The sequence below is a fragment of the Tupaia chinensis genome, unplaced genomic scaffold (assembly GCF_000334495.1).
Source record: "Tupaia chinensis unplaced genomic scaffold, TupChi_1.0 Scaffold143936_1, whole genome shotgun sequence".
Taxonomy (NCBI): Eukaryota; Metazoa; Chordata; class Mammalia; order Scandentia; family Tupaiidae; genus Tupaia; species Tupaia belangeri.
In genome coordinates, this window is record NW_006203787.1 from 1,199,622 (window position 1) to 1,217,635 (window position 18,014).

Sequence of the window (18,014 nt, forward strand, 5' to 3'; positions counted from 1 at the left end):
TCCCCCGTCGCCACCGCAGCAGCCGCAGGCGTCAACAATCCGCCGCCGGAAGCGGAAACCCCGCCCCTCGGAGCGCGTCGCGGGGCGGGGCCTGGAGTCCCGGGCTGGCCGGCCGCGGGGCCGGGGCGCTGGCGGTGTCCCCTGGCCGCTTCTGCTGGAGCTCGCGACACGTGGTCTCTCCGGAGAACCCCAGGTAGCGGGGAGGGCTGGGGGCTGAGGCTGCCGGAGCCGCCGAGCGCGGGCCCCCGACGGCCCCGCCCGCGGGCCCGGCTGGCCGTTCGCACCCCGAGACGACGGGAAGTGACACCTGAGCTCCACCGCGCTGTGCTAGGATGGCACGGCTCCCTGCGGAGATTTGGAACGCAGGGGTCAGCTGCTTTCTTTTGTTAAGAGTTATTTTATTTAACTTTATTATTATTTTCCAGTTTGGTCAGAGAAAGAGGGAAGGTGAGAAAGCAAGCCACCAGGTCCGGGACTCGAAACACTTGGCCATGTGGGAAGTCCAGTGCCTTTAACCACCAGGCCACCTGCTAGCCGCAGGATCAGCTGGTTAAAATCTGGACTCTGTCTTTATCCCGGAGCTAGTCGGTGTCTATAAAAACATATTTTATATTTTTGTCAAATTTGTTTAACTGTGGAATCAGAGCCTTGCAAAATCTAATTTTCCTAAAGTCTCTTTTTGCATCTCTCTCCAAGCTGCTGAGTTCTGCGTCCTTCCTACTTCAGTACATCTTCACTGTAGAGTGAGAGTACGTGACAGGAAAACTGCACTTTATCAGTTTAATGTTTTATTGTCAGATGAGCATCCTTGTAAGCATTTCTCAAATCAAGGGCAGAACTGTCAGCCATACCAGAAGTCCGTCCAAGTCCCCCATCCCAACCAAAGGCTCTCCCTGCCCCAAAAGTAACCACTAGCCTGACTTAGAGCAAGCAGTTGTTTGCATTTAAGCACATGCACAGTATAGCTTAGACTTGCTCTCTTCTTTAAAAAAAAAAAATTATTTGTTGTGATTTTCAAGCCACCAGGTCCAGGACTCAAAGTGCGGTCAGCTGTGTGAGAATCCAGCGTCTTAACCACCATGCCACCTCCTGGCCCCCTTGCCCTTTTTTTGATTGATGTCTTTTAAGACTCTCTGAATTTACAGGTTCTCCCCAATTTCTTTCTTTTTCTTCCTTTAAAAAAAATTATTTATTTAATTCCATTCATTACTATTTTTTAATTTGACCAGAGAGAGAAAGGGAAAGGGAGAAAGCAAGCCACCAGGTCTGGGATTCGAACTGCTTTTGGCCATGTGAGAATCAGTGCCTTTAACAAACATGCCACCTGCCAGACCCTCCTTTTCTTTTTTTTAAGAATTATTTTTATTTTTTTATTCATTATTATTACGATTTATTTTGACCAGAGAGACACAAAGAGAAAGAGAATGTGAGAAAGCATGCTACCAGGTCTGGGACTCTAATCATGGTAGACCATGTGGGAGTCCAGTGCCTTAAGCACCACGACACCTGCTGCCCCCCCCCCTTTTTTTTTACAAGGCATCTATTGAAGAACCCAGCCGTTTGCTGTGTAAGGTTCCCTGCTGATTGGACATTGTACGTTACACACTCGTGGCTTATTTCAGCAAACTCCTTGGTCTTCTGACTCTGATAAATTGGCAGATGCATCCAGAAGTCTGAGCAGGCTCAAGTTCAGTTTTGTGTTTTCTTTTTTTTTTTTTTGAGAGGTGTTTGCTATCGGGCACGTGCGTTCGCCAGAAAGACAGAGACAGAGACAGAAAGCGAGAAACCACCCCCCAGAGGGGATGGCCACGCCACAATCCCTTCTCCTCCATTCTCCTCTACCCACATGCACCCAGCTTGAGTTTTAAACCACCAGATCCAGGACTCGAACCGTGGTTGACTACATGGGAGTCCAGTGACATAGCCATGACGCTAACTGCTGGTCCCTAGTTTTGTGTTTTTCTGGAGAACACCTGTGCTTACTAGAGAAAGACGAGAGAAGGGGAAAGGAGAGAGCACCTCCCCACGGGAAGTGGTCACACCTAGTCCCTTCTCCACTCCTCTGTCCTGTTGTTATTTTGGGCACACACACATGCCCACGTGTTTTCCAAGCTTCGGGGTCAGAGATTCATATTGCGTGCTTGACCACGTGGGATTCAGCTCCCTTAACCACTAGGCTGTGAGGCCGGCCTGGCCTCTCTCCCTCCCTCTTTCTGTCCCTGGCAAGCACACACACCTCCTGGCAAATTTTTAAAAAGAAGAAAGAAAAAGAAAGAAAGGATTAAAATATAGCAGAGATGGCCAACTCTGTGGCCTGGTGGTTAAGGAAGGCAGGTCCCACTTTATTGATGTTCAGTTCAAGCCCCAGTGGCTTGAGAAACATGCTCTGTGTGTGTGTGTGTGTGTGCATGTGTGCATGTGTGCATGTGTGCGTTCCATTGCGCCCACAATCCCAAAAGAAGAAGGAGCTGGAGGAGGAGGGATTGTGGCATGACCATTCTCCATTGAGGGAATGCTTTCTCCTCCTCTCTCTGCCTGTCTCTCTCTGGCTACCACATGCATCCTATAGCAAAATAAATAAACGTAAAGATAAATAAAAACGGTCTGTCCACTGTTGCACATCACACACTTATGGCTTATTTCAGCAAGCAGACATGCCAAGGAAAACGGTGAAGAAGCAAAGACCACAGAATTGAAGAGGAAATTACGGTCTTTGAGAGAGGGTCCTATGGAATGGTGGAAGCCGAACTTACCTTATTACAGTAGTTTTCTTTTTAAAAAAAAAATTATTTAACTTTTTTATTATTTTATTTTAGAGAGGGACAGAGTCAGAGAGAGAGAAAGTGAAAAAGCAAGCTGCCAAGTCTGAGACTTGAACAGTGGTTAGCTGTGTGGGAATCCAGCACCCTTAACCACTATGCTACCTGCCATGCCCGTTCCATTACAGTGATTTTCAAAGTCTGGTTCCTGGACCAGCTACAGCATTACCTGGAAATTTGTGAAAACTGTATTCTTGGATTCCATATTTGATCATTTGAATCAGAAAGTCGGGTGTGGGGCCCACTAATCTATGTCTTTTCCTTTTTTTTTTTTTTTTTTTTAGAGGTTTTTGCTATTGGGGGGGGTGCGCTCGCCAGAAAGAGACAGAAAGCGAGAACTCACCCCCCCCCGGGGGGGTGACCACACCGCAATCCCTTCTCCTTCACTCTCCTCTCAGGGTCTTGAGTACGCACACACACGTGCCTGGTGTGAGTTTAAGCCACCAGGTCCAGGACTCAAACCGCAGTCGACTACATGGGAGTCCAGCGACATAGCCATTGCGCTAACTACTGGTCCCTATGTCTTAATGAAACTAAGCCAGGACTCCCTCAGAGGGATGTGTCCTCAGTTTCCCCTTGTGTTTAAAAAAAAATAATAAGAATTCCCCAAACTGAATATTAGTAAGGGTTGAACTAAAAGTATTTTCTAAGGTGCTTGGGATACAAGGTCCATTAGATTGTAATAACTCAGAGTAAGGTGTAAGACTTCAGATTTTGGTTATGATAAGGAAGGAACATTGGCCATGAATAAGGGTCATTAGACCTCTAGAACTCTCACTTAAACAAAAGTTAAGGTTTCAATTTCAATCTGTAAGAAGTTTTGTAGGATAGAATCTACTGGCTGTGAGCTCAAAGCTCCCAGGCTGAATGGCTCCAGAAACCTGAACAGAAATTTGGTTATCTAAGGCCTCGCCAATCAAGAATGCCCATGAGAAGATCACACCCTCTTGAACTGACCCCTGCCCCTAATTTTGCCCTTAACAATGCTTATGGGGAACACTTCAGGGAGACTGGGTCTTTTCTGCAAGAGCTGCCAGCTTTGCAATAAAATTGTACTTCCCTTGGTCACTCCCTACCCCTGTGCTTTGGTCTGCAGGCGTAGGCAAGCAAACCTGATCTGAAATAATCGCATTGATAAGATCTCCAGGTGATTTTGTTATCATTTTTTAATTTATTCCCCAAAAAACTCTTTGGCTGCTCAGTACCACAGAGCCAACTTATGAAACTGAATCTGAGTGTCATGGCCCAAGCTTTAGTCAACAGCCAAAGAATGGAGAAGTAGGAACCAAGCTCCCAGATGAACTGGCGAGTATTAGGTGTAGCTAATGCAGTAATGAGACAGGAGAGGGTCATAGAAGGGAGGCATACTCAAAGCTTTTCCTGGAAACAGTGGAGACAGCCCAGAATTCCAAGACCCGTCTCCTTTTTCTCCTTGTCAGGACCTTTCTGGTAGGTTTGCTGATACTTGTGAGGTGTTATGGTGCTGGAGGTGTGTCGTTGACATGTACGTGACACTGTACTGTGGTTGGGAGTCTTCAGAGGTCACAGTGGTAGCCATCTTGGATCCCATGTGTCCTGATCCGTAGAGGGAAAGCATTGTCTTAACTACAGACATGTGGGACCAGCATTTATGTCACTGGACTCCCATGTGTCAACCACAGTTCAAGTCCTGGCCCTGGTGGCTTAAACTCATGCCGGCACGTGTGTGTGTGTGCCCAAGATCCCAAGAGGAGAATGGAGAAGGGATTGCAGCGTGGCCATCCCCCCTGGGGGGTGATTTCTCGCTTTCTGTCTCTGTCTTCCTGGTGAGCGTGTGTGCCCTATAGCAAAAACCTCTCCAAAAACAAAACAAAACTACAGACATGCATCCTATGACTTAAAGAAAAACACTATTGGGGGGACTCGGGTACTGTTTGGGCACAGACCATATGGTGGGTGACAATTCTGATGCACACTAAAACTTGAGAACCACTGATGGAGGCCAGTGAGCTTTTGGGTTGGCAGTGTAAGTTGGTACAGTCCCCATGTAGGACAATTTAACAGTCTTCATCATCATACACTTTACCTCTACTTCAGTAGTGGCATGGTAGTGAGGCAGTAGGCTCCCACATGGCCAACCACAATTTGAATCCCGGACCCTGTGGCCTGAAAATCACACCTGACGTGTGTGCCCAAAATCCCAAGAGGAGATTTTGGAGAATGGAGAAGAATGAATACAGCGTGGCCTTCCCCCCCGGGGGGGTGATTTGTCACTTTCCCTCTCTGACACGCTCTGTCTGTCTCCATCAAACCCACATACCCTATGGCTGAAAAAAATAGCAGTGCGTATTCCCTCAGGCCCAGCATTTTCAATTGTAGGAATTACGTGCATGCAGGCAAAATAACTCATGTCCAAGATTGCAGCATTATTTGACTGGAAACTTAACGTCTATCACTGAGTAGAATCAAAAAGGAACGAATATTGACTTTCTGTGTGTGTTGACAAAAACTCCAGAAGGAAAAATGCATGGTTAATAACGTGGCAATACCGTGGTTACCTAGGGAGGGAGATGGAAACTAGATAAATAAGGAAAGGCAGAATTGATAGGGAGATACTGGAACAGAGAATCCTGAAGACATGCTTCTGTTTCCAACTATGCCCAAAACCATCTCCTTAGAGTTCCTCAAGGTAACAGATGATTTTTTTTTTCTTTTTGTTTCTGTTACAGCCCAAAGAATCCCCAAACAGAGTGAGATTCCGAAGCTCTTCATGCCCTTTCCTTCTCCTTGTCAGCGAAATAAATGGCTCCCAAGTTCTCTCCTGCAGCAATTCTCCTGGGAAGAAGGAAGATTTACATCCCCACACATAGAGCTTTTCACTTCCAGCAAACTTCCTTGGAGCTCAGTCATAAAATATTCAGGTGACACCATCTGGTAGCTCCTGAAAGCATTCCTCCTCTGTTGATTACAAACCAGTGCCTGGGTCAGAGGCCCGTGATATTAACAAGGCTCTTCTCTTGGGGCATGAGGGGAGCTATTTGCCACCTGGGTATTCTGCCTCGTGGCTCCTTAGAGTCCAGTCTTGTTAGCCCATGGTCTGGTTGCCATCGTTTTAAGGACACTGTGCACCAGTGGACCTCAATTCTGGCTTCACACTAGACTCTCTCAGAAGCCTTCGAAGAACAAGTGTGTCTGGGCCACAACCCTAAAGACTGTGATGTGACTCGTCTTGGTTAGGACCCACCCGTAGATATATATGTATATATGTTTTAGTATTATTTTTAGTTTTTAATCCACAAGACAAAGAGGGAAAATGAGAAGGCTAGCTGCTAGGTCTTGGGCTGAAACGGAGGCAGGAGTACTGGGAGATCAGACACAGCACAAGTCAGTTTTTGTCCTACACTTATGACGAAGTAGAGGCACGGACACAGAGAGGAGAGGAGAGTGGAATTTATCAGGGAAGGAGATAAAGCTTCCAGTGCAATGGAAGGGGTCCCGAATGGATTGCCAGAGAGAGGCTGGAGGCCAGGGGCTTTTATCTAGCAGTCCGAGCAGTGGGCAGACTTTCTGTTAAGGAAGTAATCTTTAGAAATGGTTGCATGGTGGTATGAGTGATTTATTACCCTGTTCTTTGTGGGCTCAGCAGACCGTAGCGTCCTGTACTTCTGGTTAGAGTACAGTTACTGAGCAGAAACTGTGGCCCTTAGCTGCAGCTGCCTTGAGTCTCAGTGCCGCCAGCGTTCGGCTGTGAAAAACTGGCCACTGTGACTCCATCTTGGTTCTTATCCTGTCTGTGTGCTCAATATCCCTATCTTCTGCCTTAGTAACAAGGTGTCATGAATTCTTTAGAGACATGTAAGAGGGACATGTATTGTACATTAACCAGACCATAGAGGGAAAACACAGAAACTTCATTAAAAAGAAAAACAGGTCAATTCCTTTTGGGGCCCTTACCCTGTCTACCTGTAAGTGGGTCTAACTCCTATCTCAAAACTGTGGTCGACCAGGTGAGAGTCCAGTACCCCAACCATAATGCCACCTGCTGGTGTGTGTGTGTGTATGTGTATAAAAATGTTGAATTTTTTTATTCAGAAAGAGAGAGCGTCACCCCCAAAGGGATCTCCATGCTGTGATCCACCCCCAGCTTCAGCCAGCGCGGGATCCTGGGCACCATATGTAAACCTGGAACCTTCCCACCTGGGCTGCGCTCAGAGCATTGTGTTAGCGCTGTGCTGCTGTCTGGCCCCCTTCATCTGATTTTTCTAGCTACTCCCCAGCAATTCTGTCATGCCAGAGCTGACGGCCAGGGGCATACTGCATCTCTAGCTAGGCCTTACGAGGTGTAACCGAAACGTGTTTGGTGACTGCCATCCTGAGCTCCTCGGAGAGTGTGGCTTTCTCCACTCCTCCAGTCATGGTTCGCTCCTAAACTGATCTGATGAGCATTGCAGGTGCTGAACACTCGATCACTGAAGCTGTACCACTAAGTACCATGGCGTTTTCCCCACGTATTATAGTAATAATAGTGAGTGGATTACCAGGATTTATCTACATGTTCCACGAGGGCCAAAAACTAACTGTAAATTACTTTAGTATTCACTATTGGGACCAGCAGTTAGTTTAATGGCTATGTCGCTGGACTCTCACGTAGTCAGCCGCAGTTCATGTCCCGGATCCAGTGGCTTAAAACTCATGCCGGGCGTGTGTGTGTGCGTGCCCAAGATCCCGAGAGGAGAAAGTAGGAGAAGGTATTGCAGCGTGGCCATCCCCCCTGGGGGGGTGATTTCTCGCTTACTGTCTCTCTGTCTCTCTCTGTCTGGTGAGCGCATGCACCCTGTAGCAAAAACCTCTCCAAAATGAAAAATATTCACTGTCAAATCTGACAAATCTTGTTTATATGGTATATAAAATATTGTTTTCATCAGATTTGGTGGGACTTATATTTAAAGAATTGACTGAAACTGAGCTTGATAACAACACTACACTATTTAAACAAGTTTCTTGTTTCTGACTGTCAGAAGAAAAAAAAAAAGTGCCGAGCCTGTGTTAGGTATTGGGAATACAATGATGAATGAGACAGGTCTTTGCAGCTGGGGTTTGCCATTAGAGATGGGGAAGATTGGCAGGTAAATCAACACAGGATAAACGATGGGATTCCAAAGGAGGGCGTGGTGAGTTCTAGTGACAAGGAGACAGGTGAGACCCAGCAAGGGCTTTTCTCTGCAAAGTGACTCTGACTAAGTCTTCAAGGAATTTATTGTAAGGCACAGCAGCGAAGGTGAGGGTAAGGAGAGGGTGGAGCTTGAGCAAAGGTCCTGGAAATAGCTGTGCTCACACCATGGCCTGGGGCAACAGGGCAGAGAGGAGAATGGAAACACGGGGAGCCCTCAGATCGGGAGAGCTTTTGTCTCCCTGAGGGAGTTTGAACTTTAACCTGTAGACAGGGCAGCTGTGGAAGAGCTATCATCTGGGGCCATCAGGTGGTGTGGTTGAGGTGCTGGACTCACACATGGTCGATGTGGTTCAAGTCCCAGATCTGGTGGCTCGAAACTCATGCCAGGCACATGTACATGTGTGCCCAGAATCCCTGGAGGAGAAGGGATTGTGGTGCGTGTGGGAGAGTGATTTCTCACTTCCCCTCTCACTGTCTGTCTTTGGCTCTCCAGTGAACACACACACCCTATGGTGGAAACAAAACAAAACAAAACCAAAAAAGGCAAGCTGTCATCAAGATAAACCTGGCCGTATGTGTTTTAGTAGAACTGTCTATCTGGTAGCAGCAGGGAAGATGGGTTGGAATGGTGTAATGTATAATACAGACTGCAGCTGAGGGACTAGTCCAGGTAAGACGAAGAGAACTTAGACCAAGGCACTGGCAGTGGAGACACAAAGGGGAGGAGACGTTTGAATGAAATTAAGGGAGCACAATGTGCACAGTCTGGTGACTGAGTGGAGAGAGGAGGACAGAGAAGTATCATGATCATGGCTTGGATGACTGACTGATGAGGCGGACTGTGATGTAGCTCAGAAGAATGAAGGAAGAGCGAGGCAAGATGGCGGGCAGGGCAGCAGGTGCCTGTGGGCCGTCCAGGGCATGCCGGCTGGTAGGAAGAGTACATCTGCAAAGTTACAGACTGAGACGGGTATACAGGTGGTCATTGAAGTGATGAGGAGAAGGAAACTGGCATGAGAAGAAAGGAAGCCAAGAACAGACTGCAAGTGAGTATTAGAGAAAAAAAATTAAAGATTAGGGAGAAGTAGTTGGTGAGGCAGGAAGGACAGTAGGACTGAGTGGGAAGAAAGACTTCATAAGAAGGACATTGTGTGGCCAGATGGTGGTGTCATGATAAGACATGAAGCTCTGCAAGGCTGACCCTCACAGGAAGACTGGGTTTGTATCTGGAGACTTCCCCGAGTATGGGCACGCGTGAATCCATGATCTCGGACTCACTGAGGCTGGAGGAGGGTATGGATCATGGCGTCAGGAGTGCTTTCTCTCTCTGTCTCTTTGTCTCTGCCACTCATGGAAGAGATAAATAAAATGAACTTTACAAAAGGGAGGCAAGGGGCAGTCCATGGTGTGGTTAAGGTGACTGGATTCCACATGGCTGATTGTAGTTTGAGTCCCAAAATCTACACCTTGAGAAACACACTGGGCATATGTGTGTGCGTGCCCAAAATCTCAAGAGGAGGGGCAGATGAAGAAGAGATTGCCTTGTGACCATCCCCCGGGGGTGTTCTCTCTCTTTCTTTCTTTCTCTCTCTCCATTGGGCACACATGCCCTCTGGCAAACTTTAAAAAAAAGGGGGGGGATGTGTGTAGAGACTCATACCAATTCAAGTTCTCTAGGGTACATACACATGGGAAGAGATTTATTATGAAGACTTGGCACACACATTCATAGAGGCTGAGAAGTCCCACAATCTGTGTCCTCCAGCAGAAGACCTATGGAAGCCCTCGGAGTCTTTCTCATTGTTTAAGTCCAAAGTTCTAGGGGAGGCGATGCTCTAAGTCCAAAGGCAGAGGCTGAGCGGTGTCCCAGCTCAAGCAGGCAGGAAGGAAACAAAACGGGTGAGTCCCTCCTCCTCACCTTTGGTTCTGCTGAGGCCCTCATTGGGTTGTGTGGTACCACCCCACCCACAATGGGGAGGGCAGTTTATTTTACTGCTCCCACGGATTCCAGTGCCGGCCTTGTCTGCAGACACCCTACAGACACACCCAGCAATAATGTTTACTCCGGGCATTCCTTGGCCCCGTCGAGCTGACCCTGACCCATAGGATGAACTATCACAGGACACTGAGGACTGTACAGACGGCCTTGAGGTTAAGAAATGCCAGATCCCACATGACCAGCTGAGGTTCCTAACGTTCTAGCTCCAATGGCTTGAAAGACACACCAGGCGCATGTGAGTGCGTGCCTCAAATCCCAATAGGATGGGAGGTGGAGGAGAATGGGTTGCAGCATGGTTATACCCCACTGCAGCTATACCCCGTTTTTCGCTCACTTACTTTCCATCTCTGGTGAACCCACATGCTCTTTGGCAACTTAAAGTCGACAAAAATAAAGTGCCGCCCCATCTCACATCCCCCCCCCCCAGAAATCAGGAAGGATGGAAATTGTGGTGGCATTTTCCTTTTTGATCACCCTATCTCTTTTGCCATTTTTGGGTAATAGCACCCCAATTCCCTCTTAACAAATGACTGCTCCCCAATATATGCAGCCATGGTAGGACTGTGGGGACATTCTGTACTGCCACCCTAAGCCACTGTGTGAGCATGAGGCCCAAGCCCTGCCCTGTAGACATACCCAGGACTTGGAAACTTGAGCCAACTGCTCTGGGGATGGATAAATTTAATGCCAATAGAGCTCGCTTATCTGATGAGACTGTCGATTAACTCTTGTAACTTATATGTCTTCAATTTCGGGAGCTGTGATACCTTTCAATAAACTCCGAAGCTTAAATTAGCAAGGGCTGGTTGATGATCCTTCCAGCCAGATAACCTGGATTCACCCACTTGGAAGTCATAGGGGACTGCCTGTGTAGTCCTGGAATGAGGAGGTGCAGGGCTGAGTGAAGAGAGGCTGGAAGGTGGGGACCTGAGAATATAATGTCTTTTTTTTTTTTTTTTTGGAGAGATTTTTGCTATAGGGCGCGTGCGCTCGCCAGACAGACAGAGAGAGACATAGAGACAGAAAGCGAGAAATCACCCCCCAGGGCGGATGGTCACGCCGCAATCCCTTCTCCTCCATTCTCCTCTCGGGATCTTGGGCACGCATGCACACACGCCCGGCGTGAGTTTTAAGCCACCGGGTCCAGGACGCGAACCACGATCGACTACGTGGGAGTCCAGTTACGCTAACTGCTGGTTCCCTAGTCTTTTTTTTTTTTTTTTAAGAATTTTTTTAGTTGTGTGTGTGTGTGTGTGTGTGTGTGTGTTAGGACATGTACACTTGCCAGAGAGAGAGGGAGAGACAGACACAGTGAGAGAGAAAGTGAGAAATCACCCCCCTGGGGGTGTGGCCACACTGCAGTCCCTTCTCCTCCATTCTCCTCCTGGGATCTTGGGCACACACACACACACACACACACACACACACACGGTGTGATTTTGAAGCCACCGGGTCCAGGGCTTGAACTGCATGTGGGAGTCCAGCAACGTAACCGCTATGCCATCTGCTGATCCCAGTAATAATATATCCTAATCTTTTGTTTTGGAAGAGAAGGGAAGTGGCTAATTCTTTTTATCTATCTTTTTTTTTTTTTTTTTGCTATAGGGTGCTGGAAAGAACTGATGGAGAGCAAGAGTGAGGGGTAATCACCCCTGGGGGAGTGGCCATGCTGCAGTCCCTTCTCCTCCATTCTCCTCTTGGGATTTTGGACACACACACACACACACACACACACACACACACACGTGCCCAGTGTGTTTTCCAAGCTGCCAGGTCTGAGACTTGAACAGTGGAGTCAGCCATGTGGCATGTGGAATCCAGCCACCTTAACCACCACGCCACCAGGCTAGCCCAAAGTAGCTCATTATTTTTAACCACATTCAGATTCATGTTTTGATAGGTTAACTGAAAAAGTGTTCCTGAAACTTGAGCAGCCAGAGATCTGTTCCCTGCCCCATGTGTCAAATTGACCTTTAAAGTGTTTACTTTACGGTTGACTACATGGGAGTCCAGCCATGTAAATGCTACACGATCTGCTGGTCCCAAATTTTGGTATTTTTAAAAATACACATAAAGACATTTTCCTTCTCTAGCTAAACGTGGACCAAACTGCTTACAAGAGGTCTTCATGAGTTCATGGGAAATTCATATTATCAAAAAACTAAACATGAATTTCAAAATGTTTTGCACCAAAATCAATTTAGACTTTAGTTCCATTTTTTTTTCTGGAACTTTTTTGTCGTCTTCTCCTATAGTGATTTTCTGCCCTCCAGTGGTTGTTAAGAAGCATTCAGAAATTGATCGTCTGTTTTTAAGTATTTGAAATTATGATAGGAGTATATTTTCTTTATGACAGACTCCTTGATTTTAGGAATTCGAAGTGATTGATAAATGTACTGTCATTCCTCTTAAAAACAGGCGGAACTCACAAAAAGCTGTGACCTCATTACATAATGCAAACGCAGAGGATCTCCAGCAACCAGTAGGTGGAGGAATTTCCAAAGCTAAGAACTCCACTTGGCTCTCCAAACCTGACTTCAGAACCTGAAGACTTTGAAGAGCATCGATTCCGTCTCTGCTTTATATTAAAGGAAGCAAGGAGTGTTGACTAGCTCCAAGTTGACAGACACATGTAAGTATCACCCAGGAAATTCTGGTAGAAGAAAAGGCTGCTTGGGTTAGGATTACATTTTATTGGGAAATGTGAGAATGGGGTGAGGGCAAAGCCTTGTCATAGGATGGGTCATATGAGACAAAAAGCTGGAAATAAACAGGATGTATGAAGATGACCGCGGAGAGGAGAGGCCACGAGAGGAGAGCGAGCCTCTACAATGTGATGGAAACGATTATGCACAGTGGGCCAGGGAGGGAGGCTGTTGGCTTCAGTCCAGTTAGCAATGGAAAAGTGTAAAGGACAAAGGACAGATACTGCTCAGAGATGAGGTGTGGTGCAAATGGGTGTGAAAAACATTGACTTGCTTCCTCTGCTCCTTGATTAACACTAGAAGCAACCAGTCCCTAGTGGAAAACCAAAGACGCTCTTAATCACCCAGGGAAATTTTTTTTCTTAATTGCCAGAGGGCACATGTGCCCACCTGAGAGACAGAGAGAGGGAGAGGGAAAAAGCACCTACCACGAGGTGTGGTCTTGCCACAATCCCTCTCCTCCATTTCTTCATCCTGGTGGCATTTTGGGTGTGGACACATACATGCCCAGCATGTTTTTCAAGTTTGCTGGTGAGACTCTGAGACACATGATTTGCCATGTGGGGTCCAGTTCCCTTAACCACTAGGCGATGGAGCCAGCCCCGCCAAGAGCCATTAACCTTGATCATTCAGATTCCTTCTTTGGAATTTTCACTCTCAACTGTCACCAGTCCTCCCAAACTTCTTCCTGACCTCCCTGCAAGGAGGTCCACTAGCCTAAATGCTACTCTCTCCCTCCCCATCGTTCTTTTCTTTTCTTTTTCAAAGGATTGTTTGTTGAATTTCTATTTTTTATTATTATTTTATTTTGACCAGAGAGAGACAGCGAGAGAGAGGGAAAGTGAGAAAGCGAGCTGTCAAGTCTGGGACTCACACGGTGGTTGGCCATGTGTGAGTCCAGTGCCTTAACTACCAAGCCACCCGCTGGCCCTCTCAGTTCCTTTTTTAACAGTATATTTATTTTAAATTTATTTTTTAATAATATTTAAAAATATTTCTCAATTTAATTTTATTTGTCATTATTATTTACTTATTTATTTATTTGACCAAAGTGAGAGAGTGCAATGTAAAATTCTTTCTTTCTTTTTTTCTTAAGAGATTTTTGCTATAAGGTACGTGTACTCACCAGAGAGACAGAGACAAAAAGTGAGAAAACAGGATGTGTTCAGTCTACAGTCCCTTCTCCTCCATTCTCCTCTTGGGATTTTGGGCACACAAGCACACATCAGGCATGAGTTTTAAGCCACCAGGCCCTGGACTTGAACTGTAGTTGATTATGTGGGAGTCCACTGGGGTAACCATTATACCACCTGCTGGTCCTGTAAGATTATTTATGAAAAAAGATGATTTATTTCTCCTATGAGTATATGTGAGAGAGAGAGAGAGAGCCAGAGACAGCACCCCTTCCAGGGTCCTGATGCCACCCCCAGTCTTAATCGACCCAGAATCATGGGCACACACATGCCTGGTATTCTCTGTGAGGTCCGATTGCTTCATAGGGGATCACCTAGCAGAGCCTTTTACTGTCACACTACTCCCTAGCCCCGATGTAAGATTATTTCTTATGTAACTACCTAGGGCAGGTTCAGGCCAGTAAGTGGCTCTCTTTCAAGGATCAGGCTTTTTCTAACTTGCTGTTCTCGCATAAACAGAGCATGTTGCCATTTGCATGACTGAGGCCGGTTGCCATGTCCAGGATCCATCCGGCTGGTGGAAGGGAAGGGCAGCCTGGAACAAGACTGAATCCTGAGGTGAGATTTGCCGCACCCTGTAACACTCACATTCCTTCCTGGAGAAGCTAATCACATGGCCACCGAACTGCAAGGGAAGTTGGGAAATGTAGTCGATTAAGAAGACAATACGTTTTAGAGGACAGCTAGTGGCTTTGTCACAAGCAATTTTGTTTAATTTCATGTTTGAAAAAAAATGTAAGACGATCTCATTTTTCAAAGAATTACATCTTCACAGGTATCACAGTGCTTCGTCAAATGGGCACAACTTAAGTTAGGGCAGATCTGGAATGGAAACCAGATTCTGACTGTCATGCTCTTTCTAATTAATGAAGACCTTCTTGACTTTCTGAGAGGGTTCATGCAGTAATTAGCTTTCTTTTTTTCTCCTTTGAAGATAAACCCTATAGGAAACATCTCCAAGACATGGAAATCTTTTTGAGAGAAAGAGAACAACTTATTTCTGTAAACTATAGAGCATGGGGTTAATTTAATTTGAGAAAATGCTCGTTTAGCCAGTTGGTGGAAACAGCCTGCAGAATGTAGACCATATTGCTGGTGTAATTATTTTAGATGCTAACAAATGAGAGAACATTTTGATAACTCTGTGAACCAGATTTCAGTCATTAACAATGGGACATCGGTCCTTCGTGCCACACTCACCGAATGGGCTCCCATTAACACATACTTCCCTTTTTCTTCACGGAATTGTACCTTGGCTGAGACTGAGGATCTGGGAGAATGCTGACCACTTATTTGGTGAATATGGGCAGGTCATCTAAATAACTTAGTTTTCAAATACCACCTTTCAGGGACCAGCAGTTAGCGTAATGTGTATGTCTTTGTACTCCCATGTAGTTGACTGCAGTTTGAGTCCTAGACCCAGTGGCTTAAACTCACACCGAGCACATGTGTGTGCATGGCCAAGATCCCAAGAGGAGAAGTAGGAGAAGGGATTGCGGCGTGGCCATTTCCCCTGGGGAGTGATTTCTCGCTTTGTCTCTCTGTTTTTCTGGCAAGTGCACATGCCCTATAGCAAAAAAAAAGAAAAGAAAAAAAAAACAAAACAGAAAAAAACTACCTTTCAGTAGGCACATGTAGTTTTTTTTTTTAATTATTATTATTATTTCTTTTGCTTCAGTTGGTTAGACACATAACCAACATCTCGCTGTCATAGAGCTAAAGAAGTGAGATTCATAACAATGGAGCAAACTCCTAGAGATTCCACCCAACTTTTCCCTCTATCCTAGAGCTTGGAGAATGGGCGTAACTTACAATGTCTTTAAAAACCATGTTGTTGGGACCAGCAGATGGCAAAGTAGTTACGTTGCTGGTCTCCCACAAGGCTGACAGTGGTTCAAGTCCTGGGCCCAGTGGCTTAAAAACTCACACTGGGCACTTGTGCTTGTATGCTCAAGATCCAAGAGGAGACTGGAGGAGAAGGAATGTGGTGTGGCCATCTCCCCGGGGAGTGAGTTCTCCCTGTCTGTCTTTCTGTCTCTCCAGCAAGTGTATACACCTTATAGCAAAAGTCTCTCTTATAAAAAAAAATTGCTATAAATTCATACCCTTTTTCTGAAGATACAGCTCATACAAGGTTCTCGTAAAATACCACTTCAGACCTGTACCGATTTTTGGTAATGCTGCAGAGCAGTGTCTCTAAATATCTATAAGGGATTACAGATTTTATCGTGCTTGTTTGCAGAAGGCAATCTCTCTCTTGGAACTGAGGGTTTGCATCCACTTAATTGATGTTTTTTCTACAGCTCTTAATCTGGAGAGGAAAGCCCAGAGCAGGGGCTGTCATAGTGTCAGCTGCGTGCAGGACTGGCACTGTAGGGCACGTGTCACTAGCATCTCCTCTGCCAGGACACACGTGCTGTTCATTATATGTGCCTCACAGGGTCAATGAAGAGAAAAGAGCAGTCTTCCCAAACAAACCTACACAACTGCTACGTTTATTGGAAGACTTCCCTTCCTAGGCTGACTGACTTCTGAATGAAAAACATGAACTCATAGACTTACTATTAAACATAGAAACAGGGGCCCCAAGTGTCATGGTGGTTGGGGAGCTGGACTCTCATGTGGCTGACAATGGTTCAAGTCCCGAACCTGGCAGCTTGCTTTTTCACTCTCTCTCTCTCTTTCTCCCTCTCTCTCTCTGGTGAGTGCACATGCCCTATAGCAAATTAAAATAATGATAATTTTAGTAAATAAATAAAATTAAATAAGTAATTATTAATTTAAAAAAAGTGACAGAAACCCAGGGACAGCCCTGGAGCACAGTGGTTAGGCGTGGAGCACTGACTGGGGTTTGAGTCCTGGGCTCCAGCAGCACATGCGCCCAGCCTCCTGCTAGGAGAGAGAATTGGCGCTTCTCTCTTGGTTGGGGGGTGCTCTCTCCTCTCTTCCTCGTTGTGTGCACATATCCTTTTGAGGTAGGAGTACTGGGTGATCAGACCCAGCATGCAGGTTGGTTCTTGTCCTGTGCTCATGAAGGATTAGAGACACAGACATAGAGAAGAGAGGAAAGTGGAATTTATTAGGGAAGAAGAAAAAGCTTTGGATGCAGTGAAAGGGGTCCAAAACGCATTGCCATCGAGGGCCTGGAGGTGAGGGGCTTTTATCTAGCAGTTCGAGCAATGGGCTGGCTTTCCGAGAAGGAAATGGAGTTTAGAAAATGGTTGCATGGTGGTATGAGTGATTTATGAGTGTTCTTTGTGGGCTCAGCAGACCGTAGCGTCCTGTACTTCTGGTCAGAGTACAGTTACTGAGCAGAAACTGTGGCCCTTAGCTACAGCTGCCTTGAGTCTCAGTGCAGCCAGCGTTCGGCTGTGAAAACTTGGCCACTGTGACTCCATCTTGGCCTTACCCTGTGTGCTCAATATCCCTCGCTTCTGCCTTATTAGCAAGGTGTCATGAATTCTTTAGAGACATGTAAAGGGATGTATATTGTTATATTGTACATTTATCAGACCATAGAGGGAAAACACAGAGACCTCACCAAAAAGAAAAACACAGTGACTTCCTCTGGGGGCTCTTACCCTATCTCCTGTAGGTGAGTCTAACTCCTATCTCATTTTGGCATAAAATAAGTGCACCCTCTGGTTATTCTCCAAGATAAATCTTTTCTTTACTGTCTAAGAGAGGCATTTTTGCTATGGGGTGCATGCACTTGCCAGAGAGACAGAGAGAGAGAGAGACAGAAAGTGAGAAATCAACCCCCAGGGGAGATGGCCACACTGCAATCCTTTCTCCTCTATTCTCCTCTCAGGATTTTGAACACATATGCACATGCGCCCAACAGGAGTTTTAAGCCATTGGGTCTGGGACTCGAACCACGGTCAACTACATGGGAGTCCAGCAGCATAACCATTACACCATCTATTGGTCCTAACTTTTTAATTTTAAAATTCATGATAATGTGAGGAAAAAGAGGGAGAGAGGGAGAAGCACCCTCACTAAGGTCTGGTCACACTGAGACCCCCTTCCCCAGCCTTCCAGCCCTCAGGACCTTGGGCCTGCTTCCCCTGCATGTTTCAGGAAAACCAGGAAGGGCATCCAGACCCCTGTCAGCCATGTGGCTTCCAGAGCCGCAGTTCACTTACG

The 18,014-nt window shown here is 46.3% G+C and overlaps 1 long non-coding RNA gene across 1 annotated transcript in view; it reads left to right on the forward strand.

Moving 5' to 3' along the window:
* The first annotated feature begins 95 nt into the window (after positions 1-95).
* LOC102497805 (uncharacterized) overlaps positions 96-18,014 on the forward strand; it is a 51,289-nt gene continuing 33,370 nt past the window's right edge. The window contains exons 1-4 of the long non-coding RNA XR_337023.3: positions 96-368; positions 5,528-5,719; positions 12,389-12,602; positions 14,328-14,426. This is a non-coding gene — a long non-coding RNA (uncharacterized LOC102497805). The remainder of the gene's footprint in view (positions 369-5,527; positions 5,720-12,388; positions 12,603-14,327; positions 14,427-18,014) is intronic.